Source organism: Mesoplodon densirostris, chromosome 2 (genome assembly GCF_025265405.1).
Source record: "Mesoplodon densirostris isolate mMesDen1 chromosome 2, mMesDen1 primary haplotype, whole genome shotgun sequence".
In the NCBI taxonomy this organism is placed as follows: domain Eukaryota; kingdom Metazoa; phylum Chordata; class Mammalia; order Artiodactyla; family Ziphiidae; genus Mesoplodon; species Mesoplodon densirostris.
Window position 1 is genome coordinate 109319346 of NC_082662.1, and position 17543 is coordinate 109336888.

The window sequence follows — 17543 nt, forward strand, 5'->3', positions numbered from 1 at the left end:
CTGCAAATTTGCACATCCTTTGTGCTCCTTTTTGCTCACGTTTTATGCCTTCTTTTGCCATCTCATTTACTCCGCATGTTTCAATCTCTGGGCTTCCATTTTTCTTCTTCGTTTTTAATGCGGTGTTTTTTCTCCTCCTCTCTTTCTCTTCCCTCCTTTACACCCCCACCTTCCTCCTCCCTCCACACCAATCAAATTCCTGCTTGCTTCTTGCCATGTTCATTATCCTACCTCATTCCCCCCTCATTCCTCGAAAACAGCTCACAGAGACTCACCCTTCCCCCCTCCAACTCTCAGTGCCCACCCTCCATAAATTCCAGCAGCCTGGCAATCAGTAACTTTAGCATCACACTTCACAGCTTCCAGAGTTTATACTACTTGTTACTACTCTCCTTGCTACTGCTCTCTAGGGTTTCTGCTAAAAAAAAATTTTTTTTTTGATTCCACTTAAAAATATCTTGGGTACAAGTTGAACCCACAGTTAAGTTTACTCACACATTTACCGCATTTCCTGGTTTTATTTTAACTAGTAGCTCAGTTCTAGACTCCATTATGCAGTGAAGAAAGACTAGATCCTTAGGGAACACATTTTTTTTCTACTGTGAAGAAGAAAACCACCTAAACATTCAACAGAAACCCCAGCCCTGGGTCCACCCACTCTCTTATCTCCCCACTCCCCCAAGCTGCAGCTGACGGGACAAGGCTTTTTCCTTTGTGGAGTCATTGATTTCACTCTTCCTGGAGCTCAGACTGCCTCCCAGTGTGTGTCTGTGTGCACACGTGAGTGGCCACTGCTGTTTTTGCAGAGGGCTCACCTCTCTTCTGCCATTTTACCAGGACACAGGAGGCTGCACTCCCGCTCTCCCTCTCCCTCTCGCTTTCTCTCCCTGCCCCCAACCCAGCCTAGGCTTTTTCCTGTCTCTTAACTCCACCAGTGCAGCAGCAACTAGCTGAGCTGCTTGCGTGAGAGAGAGAGAGAGAGAGAGAGTGTGTGTGTGTGTGTGTGTGTGTCTGCGTGCACAGCTAGGCCAAGCCTGCGAGCCTGCCTGTCACTGGAGAGTTTTAGTTTGCATTCAGAAGAAAGGAGGAGGGGAGACGGGGTGGTGGGGGGAGGAAAAGGTGGAGGGGGGAGGAGGGGGGGCGCGGAGAAGGGAGGGAGAATGTCTTGTTTGTGGCTTGTCAGCAATTGCTTGAGACAAGCTTCCATGTGTGAAAGCTACTTGGCATGAATGCCTGGGCCGTACCAAGTGTCACCGCAGCAAGAGGGGGAGTCAGAAGAAAAACAGATCAGACCAGAGCAGACAATAGGCCCCTAAAGTGTTCCCCCTAAGTTGCTTTGATGTTGTCCTAGTGTCTTGATACCAGGAGGCCAGGGATTGCAGGAAAAGGGTCTTTTTTGTCTTCATTCACTTTCCCCCCTCAGTTTCTGAAATGATTCTCCAGAATTTCTCCTCATAAAAAAGGTAAGAGCCCTAACAATTCCTTCTTCTGTGGCAGGCTGGTTCGCCCGTGCCTGGAAGTCGGGGTCTCATTTCTGCGCTGCTCAGGACGAGCGCTGGGGTCCTGCAATTGGAGCTCTAGCCTTGCCCCTGGAAGTCTTTGCAGGCGCTCAGAGCTGGGGATGGCCCCTCTTTCTAGGGAACCCCAGTAACACGATCTGTGCCTCTGGGTTGTTGGGGGAGAAGGGGTGGATGGAGAGGGATGGGAGGAGGGTGTGAGGGTGGAGGGTGTGAGGGGGGAAAGAAGAGAGAGAGAGCAGCCTGAAAGAGAGCGAGAGAAGGGCAGAGCCCTCGTTCGGAGCAGCCCCAGCCCGGAGCCCAAGGAGGCCTCCTTGCAAGCTTGAGCTGTGCCTTCTCAGGCTGAGCAAGGGCCGTCTGAGGCTCTGCCGAGTGCCTGCAGAGATTGAACAGAGCTTTGTGTGTGCGAGTGTGCCTGTGTGCGTGTGCGTGTGTGGACTTCCCACACCCTGCCCTGGCGTGGCTCGTCGTGAAGGGGAGGTACCCCAATCCTTACCACCCGAGCCCAGACGCTCCGAGGAAGAGCGGCATGGCAGGCTAGGAGGGAGGGCAAGATAACTCTGCCGCCAGACAATCCAGAAACTTTTCCCGTCTCAGGGATTTCTCCGGTGGTAGGGACGGTGAAGCAGTTGTGGGCTGCCCCGTGCCTCAGTTTCCCCGGCTGTAAAATCCAGAGAGCCGACCGGGGATGCTGCATGCCTCCCTGGGATTTGGTAAAACGGAACACATACCATTCTGTCTCAAACGCGTGGAGAAAGCTTCGAGCTAGAAATGCTGTGGAATCACAAAGTAGAAGTGTTATCATTGTTCTTGATCATCATCATCACGATAATAAAACCATCATTAAGACACCCTGAGACAAATAGACGGGGGAACACAGATCAAGTGTCTGAGCATTTCTAAGGAAACAAAAAGCCTTTTTCCACCTGTTGGCTTCTGTCCTTTTCTCTTGTGTCTTTTCGTTAGATTTATTGGCCGATTTGTACAGAGAATGGGGTGGGAGGGGTTGGATTTTCCCCTTTCGTCCTCCTTGGTACATATTTTTTTAAAAAGAAGGTCAATGGTAAGATGCTTGAGACAGAAAATACGCCTCCCGTTATAGGAGTTTATTCAAGACCTTGTGTTTTCTGGCGCTGGCAGGGCATGCAGGCACATCTATAAACTCTACCTTGGAGGTTAAAGATTTTTATTTTGGCTTTTAGAGATTAAACAAGATTTATTTACAATTGCTGTTTATCAGAGAGTAAATATCTTACTGTGTGTGTGAGGGTAAGAATGTGAAGGCTGTTTACTCGCTGGTGGTTTTGTGGATAAAACATTTGCTTTTTAAAGTGACATCTTGAGAGATGGGTGTAAAGGACTAAAATCAGTGCCTAATAGTCAGATAAAAAATTTTTTTAAGAAAAAAAAAGGTCTGCTTATTTTCTTGAATTGTGGGTTTCCCTTCCTCTGTTCTTATAACAGTGATTGTTTCAAGGCTCTCAGTTGTAGCTCTCTTTGAATTCTCTGAAGGAATTTTGCTTTCTTACCTAATTCTAGGTTCTCTGTGACTCTGCTACTTGTCCAAAAAAAAAAAAAAAAAAATCTGTAAAAGTCTAGGAGGCTGTGCTTCCTTCCATTCTAACTGCAAATGTTTATCAGACCGACTCCCTGTGATAGCTAGAGATTGAAGCAAAGCGCCAGCCCTGGTTGAGAATATTTATGTTCTTCCCATTGAGGCCTAGAGAACCTGACTCCTGGGTGTGGGAAAGGTGAAGGGAAGGTATTAACTGGCTTGGATCTGGCAAGAAGCCACCCCTACACCTCAATAATGTTTCACTGAACTAGAACGGAACTTCATAGTTTAGAAATTAATTGTTTTCTACTTTTTAAGCAGAAGGTCTTACCATGGTTTGTCTCTGGCAAGATTTCAGGGTCCAGATATCTTCCTAAATGGTTAGAATTTCAGAACTGTAAGGGAAAAGAAAGGTTATTCCTCAAGTTTTAAATGAGGACACTAAAGCCCAGGAAAGACCAGCAACGATCTGAGGGGGCTCAATGCAGCTGTGGTTGCATCCGGATCACACCCTGGGGTTCAGAGTGCCCTCCGTGTCAGTCGTTATGCCAGCCACCCTTACCTGGCCTCCACAGTTGACTTTGCCTACCCCAGCATTGGGCCAACCAAAGATAGGCACCTTTTGGAGTTCTTTTTGCTGTGCTCTGTTATAACAGCACACTCAGCCCTGCTCAAGGCACAAATGTGGCAAACATGTGTCACAACATGAATGTGCATGAATTCATTCGTGTATTCATTTGTTTATTCAACTAGTGTTTTAGGAGCACTTGCTATGTATCAGGCACCTTGCTGAGCCTTGAGGATGTAGGAAAGAACAAGGCAGATGCACCTTTGCTCTCAGGGAGCTTGCATTCTTGGTGGTAGAATCAACGTTAACTGCATAAACAAATTAGTAATTATAAGATTGATAATATACATTGAACAGCATGCAGATACGATAATGTAGGGCATAAAGCTGTATAAGTCATTGACCTGAAGTTTGTAACTAGGCATAAGCTAACTGTCTTTTTGCCTTTGTGGTTGAGTTCTTCTTGCCCTGGCCAACTTGCATTCCGCTGGTAGCATTCCTACTCACACGGAGTCCAGTGTTTACAAAGACAGCAGAAAATTCCCTCTCTCTCTTTCCCCCCACCCTCCTCTGCACAATACAACAGAGACACAAATAACGTCTGCTAACCCTTTTACACTTGTACTATTAAACAAGTTCACACTCATTGTGAGCCAGCCTATATAACTGTCATTATCTGGGTGATTCACGTTAGCTATAGCCTCCGTGCACTGTTAAAACAGATGCGCGTGGGCGGGGGACATGTGGTTAGTGAGGCTCTTGTCTCACTGTACTCGTTCCATAGTTCTTCCAGTTGATACTAAACACTTAGCTGCAGGCCACTCCACCGTTATCACTGTCATCTTGGAATTGCAAAGATAGTAGTGTAATGAAATGGCTTTGCCCATCCCTACCAACAAGGACACCTATCTATAAAGGGAGAACATTTTTTAAAATCTCTTCCATGGGTTGCCTTTTGGTTGGGTTATTAAAATCGTACTGGTTTTATGAGGTCAAAGGTAGGAGCACCCCGACACCCCACTTATGGTCTTGTTTGGAGAGAATATTTGATTGAAATGTCAGTTATTTCCTTGCAGGAAGATTTGTGTTAACGCTTGTATCACTATTTTCTACATCGTGTCTTTCTCAGTACTCAGAGGTGTTGTCTTCAATGTTGTCAATCCATCTTTTTTTAGATTAATTTCGTAGTTTAAAAGGAGGACAGATATGCCCCCCACACACACATAAATCATAGGTTTGGCGCCTATACTTTGAGACTCCACACAGGTTGTGTGGTCAAGTCATGTGAAAAAGAGTCATTTCTACGCACCCAACATTGTTACTCAGTGAGGTTGCTGACCCACATTGTCGCAACCGCCCTATGCGGCGCTTGGGTGGTCGCCTGCATTTGGCACCTGTGGCCACTGCCTTCTCCTGTGAGCTGTATGACTTCATCTGCATGTATTTGATCACTTCTGAGACACTCCCCCAACCCCCCTTGTTACTCACTGGGGAGCTGCCTTTGGGGGAGGCGCTTCGAGTTGCCTTGGAAGAGTAATCCAAAGAGAGGGGTAATCTGAGTGGGGAGTTAAGAAGTGAAGAAAACAAGAATCTGGTTGGGGAAAAGATTGAACAGAACTGGAGAGCCAGGCAGCAGTGATCCCAGTCATCCTTAACTCTGGGGGAATAAGAATGAAGACTGTGATGATATTTTAAAAGGTACAGTGTGTGGATACTTGTATAAATAAAAGTGCTAGAGCCTCTAGTCCTACTGAAGTTAAAACCAGTACAACATGGAAGACAGTACCAAAACTCCTTGCTTACAAGCACTGGTTTTGCATGTAGTTTTACTGAAGGAAATTTTGTGGCCCCACCCATTCCCAAAGAGACATACATATAAGATGTAAAATGGAAATTTTCTACATTTCCTTTAAGTCTTGACATTTTAATGCACTTTAAAATGATATCTGCTTAGTCCTTTCTTGTAATTAAATAATATTGTTTAGTTAAGTATATTGTTATCCTTCTGTTACATTTGAGTAAGGTTATATGTCTCATCCAAGGACTCACAAGAACATAAGGAGCAAGATGGCCAACTGATTAAATCTCCCCATTAGGTTAAATCTCTTCAAGAGTTGAGCAGCAAAAGAGTGAGGCAGTCACCTAATCACCATGATATTCAGGTCAAAAGTACTGTGTTGACATGGCATTAAAATAATTGCTTTAGTTTTGGCCCCCTTTTTAAAGACTAAGATTTAGAATGTTGATCAGAAGAGGGGGATCCCCAATTCTTATTTAATACTTAAATGTTTGTTTCCAAAGTACATTGGACCAGTTTCTGGTTTTGATTTTGCCAATCTATGACCTAGGACTCCCCGTTCTTCTTCTCCGGACCTCTTTTAGAATGAACGGGTTGGACTAAATCCTCTCTGTTTCCTTCCAGCTGCATTATTGTGTATTTCTCTGATTCTGTGCCTAGGATCTTCCATGAATCTGGTCTTTTGGTCACCTTACACAAGACCCAGTTCAAGAACTATGGTTACCAAAGGGGAAATGTGACTTTTGTGGATATATGGGATTAATTCCTCTACACCCAAACTATGTTGACATTTTGAAGTGAAAAGCACAACAGGAAAAAGTGGGATTTTAACTTATGGATTTTAAGAGAATTTGCCAGTCAGCATGCAGGCACATGTGCAAGGAGACTTAAGAAGCATTTTCAAAAGAATCAACTATTTTGAATGCATGTCTTCCTGTATAATAAGTATGAATTTAAAATGGACGGGCACTGGGTGCATCTCTTAGCTTCACCATTCTCACAGCTTTTTCACAGAAATTGTGCTGTTCCTTTCTGCATTATGCTTACATGTTGTTTTGAGGATGCAACGGACCAGTTTAAGCAATTATAGTGTTTATGATACATGCTGTATGTTTAATGTTATGCTTTTGGGGATGACAGGACTGTTGATGATCTTTATGATATGCAACTCCTGAAGGATATTGCTGAAGACTTGCTGATATGATGATAAATAAATAAATAAACGTATGTGTGCATATATATATATATATATATATATATATATATATATATATATATATATATGATGCCTTTAGGATGTGAGTAATAAATTGCTTCTGAAATGTGGCCAAGAGTGGGACAAAGAGGGTTGAGAGTGAATGACATTTTTATTAAGCATGTTTTCTATGCGTGATTCCAAGCGCTATTCATTTGAAATTGACTAAAGCTTTGAAAAGGTATAATTTAAAATTTTTACATGGTGGCTTTTAATGCAATTTTTAGAACCCCAGAGTAAGTTCTTCTGCCATGTTTTAGAAGTATCATCTTCCTTGTAGCAAGGGGGACCAGTTCAAGGCTGCTTTGACGATTAGTAAATCACTGACTCTCTTTGAATTGGTCTTATTTCTATCTGGAAAAAAATAGTATATAATATCTAATTACTTTCTAACTAGGGAAGAGAATTTTGAAAACCACATATAATAATTTTTTCACTTATATTGTTCTTTTATTCTTGATTGCTTAAAATTTCTGACATTGGATATCTTGCTTAACCTTATATAACAATCCTTGGAAGGAGATACATAAGAGAAAGACATTATTGAGTTTAAAGATGGGAAACAGGAATAGGTTTGTGAAATAGTATACTGGCACGCTTTTTAGAATGTAAGAATATACTCTCTAGAAATACGTGTAATGTTTGGTTATTGATAAATGATAAAGTATGATGGAAAATAATACTCTACATATTATTGCTGTCAATAATTTTTAATGATATAAATAATTATCAAAAGCATTTTTATGCTATTCACTTAAAGATTCAACATGCCTCTAATCTAAAGCTCTGGAGAACTGAAATGATTTCCATGAAAACCAGAATCACTTTTTCTTTTTTTTTTTTTAATTAATTAATTAATTTATTTATTTTTGCGGTACACGGGCCTCTCACTGTTGTGGCCTCTCCCGTTGCGGAGCACAGGCTCTGGACGCACAGGCTCAGTGGCCATGGATCACGGGTCCAGCCACTCCGCGGCATGTGGGATCTTCCCGGACCGGGGCACGAACCCGTGTCCCCTGCATCAGCAGGCAGACTCTCAACCAGTGCGCCACCAGGGAAGCCCCAAGAATCACTTTTTCTTGAAAACTAAATTCACAAACTCAAAATTAACAGTAATGGTGGTTGAAAGAAGCCAAGCCATCATTTTCTCAGAAGAGAAACTTGTGAATCTTGAGTTAGATTTATCTTGCCTAATACTAGATATATTGGACTGTCTATTACCCTTGGGGCTTGTGTAGTTAGTACATGTTTGAGGAGGAAAACTTCACTGAGGGTCTGTGGACAAGGGACTTTTTGAATGCAGGTCAAAGGCACACTTGCTCTGAGGAGTGGTGATTTATTGTATAGAAATCCATGATATACTGGGCTGTTTAAGGCAACCATACTCTAAAGAATGCAGGATTTTAGCTCTTGTGCCGGTGCCCAGGCACCTCTGCCTGCAACATTCTTCTGCCTTGTCTTTTCCAAGCCAACTCCCGCTACTCCTTTAAAACTGATCCTGGCCATTTCTTCTGGAAAGCTCCTTAGACCCAAACCACCCTACCTCTGCTCCACTGTTCCTGGGCTGGGCATTCACTTATGTGGCCCTTATCACGCTGCACTGGAATCATCTGGCTCCCACTCTGGTCTGTGGCCCCATCAAGGATTGGGGCTGTCTTTGGCTTTTGTACCCCTAATGCCTAGCATCGGGTGAAACAGAGCAGGTGATCAATAAATGTTGTTGAATGAATAAACAGTTTATATTGAAATATAGCTTCTTAATAAATTTAACTAAATACAAAAAGAATGACAGGTAAAAATCTTAAATTATAAAATTTTATGTCCCACATTTTAAGAAACGGAAACTTCTTATATTAGGGTATTCATTCTTCTCCCCCTTTGCAAAGAATAAGTTACACATTCATAACGAAGTATTTTTATACCCTTGAATCCCCTTTTTCTTATATCCAGTTTTTCTCCCCTACAGCTTATTTGTCATGGTTCCCATTCTTGGATCTTGTGCTTCCCTGACCTAAGAATTTATTTTTTATTTCAAAGAATCAGGTGATGAATGAGTTGGTGAAATTTGTTTTGATATTTAGGTAGTAGCTGAAGAGAACTTTCTTCTATCTCAGAACAGGGGAAATATAGAGATATTGGGGGAAGCCGGGACAATCAGGATAGTAAGGTGAGTGACTGACTTCCAGGAATCCGCAATTGTGACCCATCTGAAACAAAGAAAGGGAACAGTACAACTTAACTTTCATCTTCTAAAAAAGGTTTTAAGTGCTGAACCCTCTAGAAAAGGCATTCTGGTTGCAAAGAACTGACTCACTGAAATTTCCTTAAGAAAAGGGGCGTTCATTAGGGCTTCCCTGGTGGCGCAGTGGTTGGGAGTCAGCCTGCCAATGCAGGGGATGCAGGTTCATGCCCCGGTCCGGGAGGATCCCACATGCCGCGGAGCGGTGGGGCCCATGAGCCATGGCCGCTGAGCCTGCCCATCCAGAGCCTGTGCTCCGCAACGGGAGAGGCCACAACAGTGAGAGGCCCGCGTACCGCAAAAAAAAAAAAAAAAAAGAAAAGGGGCGTTCATTGTGAGGATGCTCACAGATGGAACCTGGAATCAGAATTAGAAATCTTTCAGCTACAGAAGCAGCTCTAGGGACAACTTTCTGTCTTCTATCCATCCCGTCCTCTCACTGTGCGTCTGCTTTACTTGGGCTCCTTTTGCTACCTGCTGGTTTGGTCTTCTAGCTTTATTCTGAGTAACTGCTCTCAATCTCATAGCTTTTGCTTACACGGAGTTGTTGCTTTTTTGACTTGCCAAGACCCCCCATGTCCAAAACCCTACCATCTCTACCTTACTTCCTTTCTGGCTTCTTCCTCATAGCTTCTGTCCTTATATTCTTTCATTTGTAGTATTCCCTGTTAATTGCTTCATTCTCTCAGAATTCCCTAATTCAGATTCACAAGAAAGAATCCAACTCATCTTTCCATTGCCCTTCCTTACAGGACTTTAACCAGCCTGTGATTGGAGTTGCCCAAGGGTCAGAACTACACCTCTAGTCCAGGGTGTTATAGCAAAGGGAGGTGGGTGGGAATGGGGGATTGTTGTTCAGTACAAAACTCAATTGCCTTTTAGTAGGAACTATGGAAGGGCCATCTTCCCTTCCATGTAGTTGGCAACAAATGTACTTGACATGTCTATTATGAGTCCATTATGGAAGTCTAAGAAATTAAGGATAACCAGATTATTAAAAATTAAATTGTTTCATGGATGATGATGATTATAACTGAGATGAGACCGTGGGAACAAATAGCAAATTTATAACCAGGAAAGAAATTGAGAGAGGGAAGTGTATTAGAGTTAGTTCTTAATGAGTGACATCATTTCATATATTTATTGAAAACGAAAGTAGGTGAATAGTGAAAGGGAGACTATATTGGTATGGATCCCAGAGGCTAGTTTAAAAAGCAAGCATCAGGACTTCCCTGGCAGTCCAGTGGTTAGGACTCTGTGCTTCCACTGCAGGGGGCACAGTTTCCATCCCTGGTCCAGGAACCAAGATCCTGCATCCTGCATGCTGCAAGCCATGGGGAAAAAAAAGCAAGCATCATCCTGGAATTGGGGGCTAGAGGACAAATAGGAATACTAAGGTTAAGGAGTTTCTGCCTATATTCTCTTCCTGTATTTTCTTCCTCTACTTCTCTGTTCTGTACTTGATTCCTCTTATCTTTAGCTTCTTCTGGGATAATCTGTCATCAACTAGTGATGTGACCTTGGGCTGGTTATTTATTCTCTCTGAAACTCAATTTACTCATCTGTAAAATAGGGCTAATTATTATTATTTCAATAGCTTATTATATGAATTAAATTAGATGGCATAATATATTTAAAGTGACTGGTACACATTACCTAGAATGTAATAGGTGCTCAGTCAATTGTAACAATTATTCTAGCACATAGGAAGGAAGGAAACATTGACTAAACAATGTGCTGGGCAAAATTTTGCTTGTCATATCATTTGTTCCTTATAGCAGTCCTACAGGTCTTGTATTGTTGTTTCTATTTTTTATTGAGGTACAGGTACAGTATTATATAAGTTTCAGGTGTTATTTCTACTTTATGAATGAGGTTACAATAATAATATTTAATGGAGTACTTGTTATGTGTAAAGCACTGAGCTAAACCCTTCCACATGTTGTCATATTTAAACCAAGATTGGTGCTGTTCATGTCTTCATCTCATAGTAGAGGAAACTAAGGTCTAGAGAGCTTAACTTGCCCAAAGTCATACAACTAGTAAGTGACAATCAGAGCTTGTGTGTAAGTCTATCTGAACTTAGGTCAGTCTGACTCTAAAGTTTTCCAAAATCACAGAGTTGATGAATGTGAGTGTGACTAAGTCAAGATTCAGATCTGATTTAGGACAATAATTCTGCAGTTCACTACCAGACAAACATGCTGATTGATGAAGAATAGTGGTAGCCATACACACACTTATGCTGCATCTGAAACTGAGTGCCGTGATTAGACAACAAGGGCAAATTTTGGAAAGGGTTCAAAGGGAAAATTTTTTTAATAATTAAAATATGTCAAAATAAGGTCTCTCAGACCTGGTGAAATGATTTAACAAACATGTGTTGAATGTCTATTGTGGGTCAGGCAGTGAAAAATAGGCTTGACACTGTGGAAATGCAAAATGCGTAAGGCTGAATCCCTCTCTTTAAGGTGCTTTCATTTTGGTGGAGGGAGATAGATGCTCACATGACAAATGATAAAGCATATAGCAATGGATCGAAGGACTGTGGAATCAAGAGAGAGAACATTAATTTGGTGGTGAAGGGAATGGTGGTGGAAGGAACTTGGGAAGGCTTCATGATGGAGATGGCATTTGCAATGGTTTTGAGGGGACGAATATCAACGTACTAGAAGGCTTCTATAGCTTCCTTTTTCTTCGCATCAAGGGTTTTATAAAGCGTGGTATAAAGTAGCTAACTACTGTGGTAATATATTGCCAGATAATAGTTTTCAAAGATTAGGCTCTTTGACTAAAAGTGGAGAAATATTTACTCTGATTAATCATAGAGAATAAACAATAAGGTCCTACTGTATAGCACGGGGAACTATATTCAGTATTCTGTGATAAACCATAATAGAAAAGAATATGGAAAAGCATGTATCAATATATATATATGTATAACTGAATCACTTTGCTGTACAGCAGAAACACAACATTGTAAATCAACTAAACTTCAATTTTAAAATGTTTAAAAATTTTAAAAAATTAAAGGAAAAAATCATAGAGGCATATTGGCATTTTTCTGGTCTATACTTATCTATATTTTTATTGAAGGAATCATAAAATGGAATCCTGTATTCTGTGCATCCTCAGTTGGGTATCTATAGTTGTCCAGCAAACGAACAAGGGCCTGCAAATCCCTCCAATACCCAAATGGTACACCAGTATCAGTTCTCAGATGTATTGAGTGGTATTAAGTAGTACTAAGGTACCGGCAGATAGGTCATTTATCCATCTACACTTTGATTGGAGATTTTTCTCTTTAATTGGGACTTCCCAATTTTCCTTATATACAATACCAGGATTTCTGAAATTTTTTTGAGACATCCTAATTTAAAACATTCTGTCTTGTCTCCATAAGTATATTCATGATTGGTCGTCTATGTGTTCTGATTGTTATTTCAGGTTGTTAATTAAATGGAGTTTCCACATCTTAATCCTGTTTATAGAGGCCAAGTAGACATCTTCTGCATACATACCTTATCCACTTGCAGTGAGAATGTCCATACTTGTCTTTATGCTGTGAGGTAGAAACCCAGCTAAGATCTATTGTTTTGATTTATTTTGGTTCTTTGCTCAAGTCCCCTTTTCCCAAGCTCTGTCAATGGACTTTATGCTCATCTTTTTTTCAAGGCCTGGCTCAAATGTCACCTTCCTCACAAAGTCTTTCTCAATTCCTAGAGCCTGGGAAATCTCTCCAGCTCCATGGTGTCCATGTTACTTGTACTTTTCTTGGAATGATCATAAAGCTATACATATGTGTTCACTATCACAAATCCCTTAACAGATAATAAACAAGAGGACAGGGCCTTAGGTTCTATTCACCAATGTGTCCCTCAAAATACCCAACAGGGTCCCTGCCTTACAAGTGGTTGGTGCTCAGAGGTGTTGATTGAACTGAACTGAGTCGAATTCTTGGCTTCGTTGGATTGGCGTTGGGTATGGTTAACATTGATGTCCGAGCCCCAGTTCCCTTTTAGAAAAGAAATGTTGCTTTAAAAAAAGTATCATCTTACTGATTTTAGAATGAAAGAAACCATGTAATATAAACAGTTATTGTAATTATTATTAATAAGCATCATTAAAATAGCATGAACTGACAGGATTATTTCCTTCAGGCTTGGTAAACAAACTGGTCTTTACCATCTCCAATATCTGTGATTCCTTGAAATTTTATGTAGACAAGTACACGCTAATGTACACTGGAAGGAACAATTGAAGCAGCTCATACTCACTGATGGGCTCTGAATTACTCTACTTGTAAGTGCTCAGGAAAAAGATCTCGGATTCATTGTGGATTGCTCAATGGAGACATCTGCTTGCTGTGCAGCCGTAGTCAGAAGAATGAATGAGATATAATAGGCTGTATTAACTTTGAGAATGGGATAAAGAATAATGCAGAAAATAATATAGTGCACATAATTTGGCATTGACTATTTCTGTAATTACAATAAAACACTTTAATGATATACATTGATGTTATGATTTCACCTTAAAATCAGAATTCGGCATTGGGTCCTTTCATTTCAAAGAAAACAAAGCAGAAATACAAAGGATCCAGAGAAAAACAACAGACTGTCTCCAAGACATACAAGGGATTTGCCTGTAATGAGAAACTGAAAAGACAAGGACATTTTAATTTGGATAAAGGGGGGAAAATGACATTGTATAAATTTATTTAAAATTAATGAAAGTTTCAGAAAATTGCTAAAGCTAGCTTCTGATTATCCCTGGTAATGGAGGTCAGAGATAGGCAGGACAATTGAAATCCTTGATAATCTCCAACCCTCATTTAAGCTATTAGTTGCAGCATCCTGTCCTATGAAAAGTTTTAACAGATGAATAAATACAAGACATAGAAGCCCATGGTTTGTCAACTAAATGGCTCATGAGAAAGACAGTCTGGGGTGTTGGGAAGCACACAGAATTTGGAATAAGGTGAGCAGGGTTCTATTTTATCATTTCTGTTTATCATCTGTACAACCTTGAGTGATATGCTTAATTTCTATGCACCCAGTTAGTTCACTCATCTGTAAAATGAAGGATCTGTAAAATTACGGGTTTGTTGAAAGAACTAAATAAGCGAGTGGAAGTGGTTGGTGAGAGGTAATGTATGAATTTGAGAGCTGGTTGTCAAATGCACCTGCTTTCCTACTTGTCTTGCCCATCTCAAGAGCAGACATGCCTTCCAGCACCTGGGGGCTTACACCACACCTTCCCTTCTCTTGAATCTTCTACTGCTTGTGCTCGTGGCAGGAGATTTTAGAAGAGGTATGCAACATTTCCATCATCTCCAGAATCATCTGCAGCATGCCTATTCCCTTGCTCCCAGAAAGCCTTAAGATAATTTTGCATCTGTTTTTATTAATGCATGATTATTTAAAGGTCATCTCCGGTAATTTTCTCAATAGCCCTTTGAGGTGCATACTGCAATTATCCTCACCTTCCAGATGCAGACGCTGAGGCACAGACAGCTTGCTTAGAGACAGATAGTAATGGCAGAATAAAGAATCATACCTATGCTAACTTGCCTCTGGGTTGATTTTAAAAGTCTAAAAACAGACTCATGTGACAGTACCTTCCCTGGAGAGTGACTGGCTTTTCCTTATTTCCCTAGGAAATCCTACTCTATCCTCGGGCACACAGTTCAGTACTCACCTCCGTCACAGAGCCCATCCTAAGCCCTCTCCTCCCTTGGAAGAAGTCATCTTGTCTGCCTGCACACCCTGTATTATAGCTTTTAACAGGCTATTATGTTAACAACAGTAGAAACCCTTATACCCTATTCAGTTAATAGTTGGTGACTTAGCTGAACAAGTTAGTTAAAGCAAGAATCAGCTGAACAAGTTAGTTAAAGCAAGAATCATACAAAATGATGGAATCATTCCTTAAGCCTTTATTTCAACTTAAAACATCTCTCGGGGCTTCCCAGGTGGCGCAGTGGTTGGGAGTCCGCCTGCCGATGCAGGGGACACGGGTTCGTGCCCCGGTCCGGGAAGATCCCACATGCCGCGGAGTGGCTGGGCCCGTGAGCCATGGCCGCTGAGCCTGCGCGTCCGGAGCCTTTGCTCCGCAACGGGACAGGTCACGGCAGTGAGAGGCCCGCGTACTGCAAAAAACAAAAACAAACAAACAAAAATCCCTCAAGTTTTTTTGTTTGTTTTTGGGTGGTACGCGGGCCTCTCACTGTTGTGGCCTCTCCTGTTGCGGAGCACAGGCTCCGGACGTGCAGGCTCAGCGGCCATGGCTCACGGGCCCAGCCACTCCACGGCATGTGGGATCTTCCCGGACCGGGGCACGAACCCGTGACTCTTACATCAGCAGGCGGATTCTCAACCACTGCGCCACCAGGGAAGCCCATCTTCTAAGTTTTTGATGTAGGGCCAAGGTCTGTCTTTTGAGTTTAGGGCCTCCCATTAGTGCTTTGCATCCTACCTCTCCTATAAGCCACACCTCCGAGGCTTTCACAATCATTTTGTCTCAGTTTCTTTAAAGTGGAGCAAGATCTTAAAGACATTTTGTGAGGCAATCCGATTTTCCCAGATTTAATGACTTTAAAATAATTTATTTATTTATTTATTTATTTATTTATGGCTGCATTGGGTCTTCGTTGCTGTGCGCAGACTTCCTTTCGTTGTGGAGATTGGGGACCACTCTTCGTTGCGGTGCACGGGTTTCTCATTGCGGTGACTTCTCTTATTGCGGTGGCTTCTCTTGTTGCGGAGCATGGGCTTTAGGCTCGCGGGCTTCAGTAGCTGTGGCTCGAAGGCTCTAGAGTGCAGGCTCAGTAGTTGTGGTGCACGGGCTTAGTTGCTCCGCAGCATGTGGGATCTTCCCAGACCAGGGCTCGAACCCGTGTCTCCTGAGTTGGCAGGCAGATTCTTAACCACTGCGCCACCAGGGAAGCCCTAGATTTAATGATGTTTTATAGTTGGCTCTCCCACGCCTAAGTTGACAGTACATTTTCAGTAACTCACCTTTATGTGCCTTTCCCAAACATTCAACTTGGATCTTATAGAAGCAGCTTATCTCTTTTGCACTCATATTTCATTACTTTAAGTAACTTTAATTAAATTGTGTAATTACGATAATAGGAAGAACTAGCATAAACAACTTTGGGAACAAACAGATTGGCTTCTGGTGAGCAGACAACTCCACAGGTGGGAGCAGCAGGGTGCAGGCCTGCTAGAGTAGCCACTACTGGCTGTGATCACTCAGCATGTCGCTGGCCTTGTCTTTACATTTGCAGAGGGAATGGAGACCACAGATTAGTCAGTTAAGTGTCAGCCACTTAAGAGAGCCCTGGCTCAGTATGGCTTCTGTTCCATGTCTGGCCTAGAAGATGAATACCTTGAAGGTCTAGCTTTTATCTTTCTGGTTAGTTCCAGAACCTAGCACAGTGGTGGGTGTGTGGTGGGCCCCCAATAAATGTTGATAAACTAGCTAGCTGACTATACAACAAACAAAACTCAGCTTTGCCGCTGCACATCTTCTGGTGAGGGTCCTAAGCACCAATCCACTGTGCAGAAGTTGGATTAGAGAGAAAGAGCTAGCAAATGAATTCCTAATATTGCTGTAAGATGAGATGATATATCACCATTAAGTAGTAAAATGGAAGGCAGCTATAAAGAAGTGAATTTTGTGTAATATGTAATTAACCCATGTAACTCACTAACACAAAATAATAGTGAGACAATACACTTGATAACATCTTATAAAGGATTAGATAATATTCTTGTATGAGGAAAAATCCACATTTACAACCACAGTATTTGACTACAAAAACCTCTCTGATGATTATGTTCTGGACCAGCGGGGTCAAGAAAAAATTTCCCTGACTGATGTATCCTTGCAGCATTGAGTTTATTATATGCTTCTTGTGACAAAGTAAAGCATCTTGAATTGAGCACCAGAAGAGGAAAGAAGTCAGAGCTGAAGGATATTAAACTTGATGGTAGGTTTTGGAGAAGCAGGTAGAGTGTTGGTGATGGCAGGGATATCCTCTTTCCTAAGATAAAGTGGGCAAAAACATTTAGCCTTACGCTCATAAATGTGTGAAACAAAATAAACTGAACAAGCACAGTTGGAAAAGTACAGAAAGTTTATATGACAAGGAAATGGGATGAGAAAGAGTATATATATACATATATAGTATATGTGTATGTGTGTAGAATAGAAATAACCCTCCATAGGATCTGGTGTAAACCTTCTCATTAATTTTTTAAAATTAATTTTTAATTAATTAATTTATTTTTGGCTGCGTTGGGTCTTCCCTGCTGTGCGTGGGCTTTCTTTAGTTGCGGCGAGCAGGGGCTATTCTTCATTTCGGTGCATGGGCTTCTCATTTCAGTGGCTTCTCTTGTTGCGGAGCATGGGCTCTAGGCGCCCGGGCTTCAGTAGTTGCGGCACATGGGCTCAGTAGTCGTGGCTCGTGGGCTCTAGAGCACAGGCTCAGTAGTTGTGGCACACGGGCTTAGTCGCTCTGCGGCACGTGGGATCTTCCTGGACCAGGGCTCGAACCTGTGTTCCCTGCATTGACAGGCGGATTCTTAACCCCACTGCGCCACCA

At 42.0% G+C, this 17543-nt stretch overlaps 1 protein-coding gene across 1 annotated transcript in view; it reads left to right on the forward strand.

Annotated features, from left to right (window-relative positions):
- Nucleotides 1-1301: 1301 nt before the first annotated feature.
- The window catches only part of LOC132484170 (uncharacterized), a 70569-nt gene continuing 54327 nt past the window's right edge, over nt 1302-17543 (forward strand). Inside the window, exon 1 of the mRNA XM_060090397.1 lies at nt 1302-1463. The gene's annotated coding sequence lies outside the window, so the exon portion shown is untranslated. The remainder of the gene's footprint in view (nt 1464-17543) is intronic.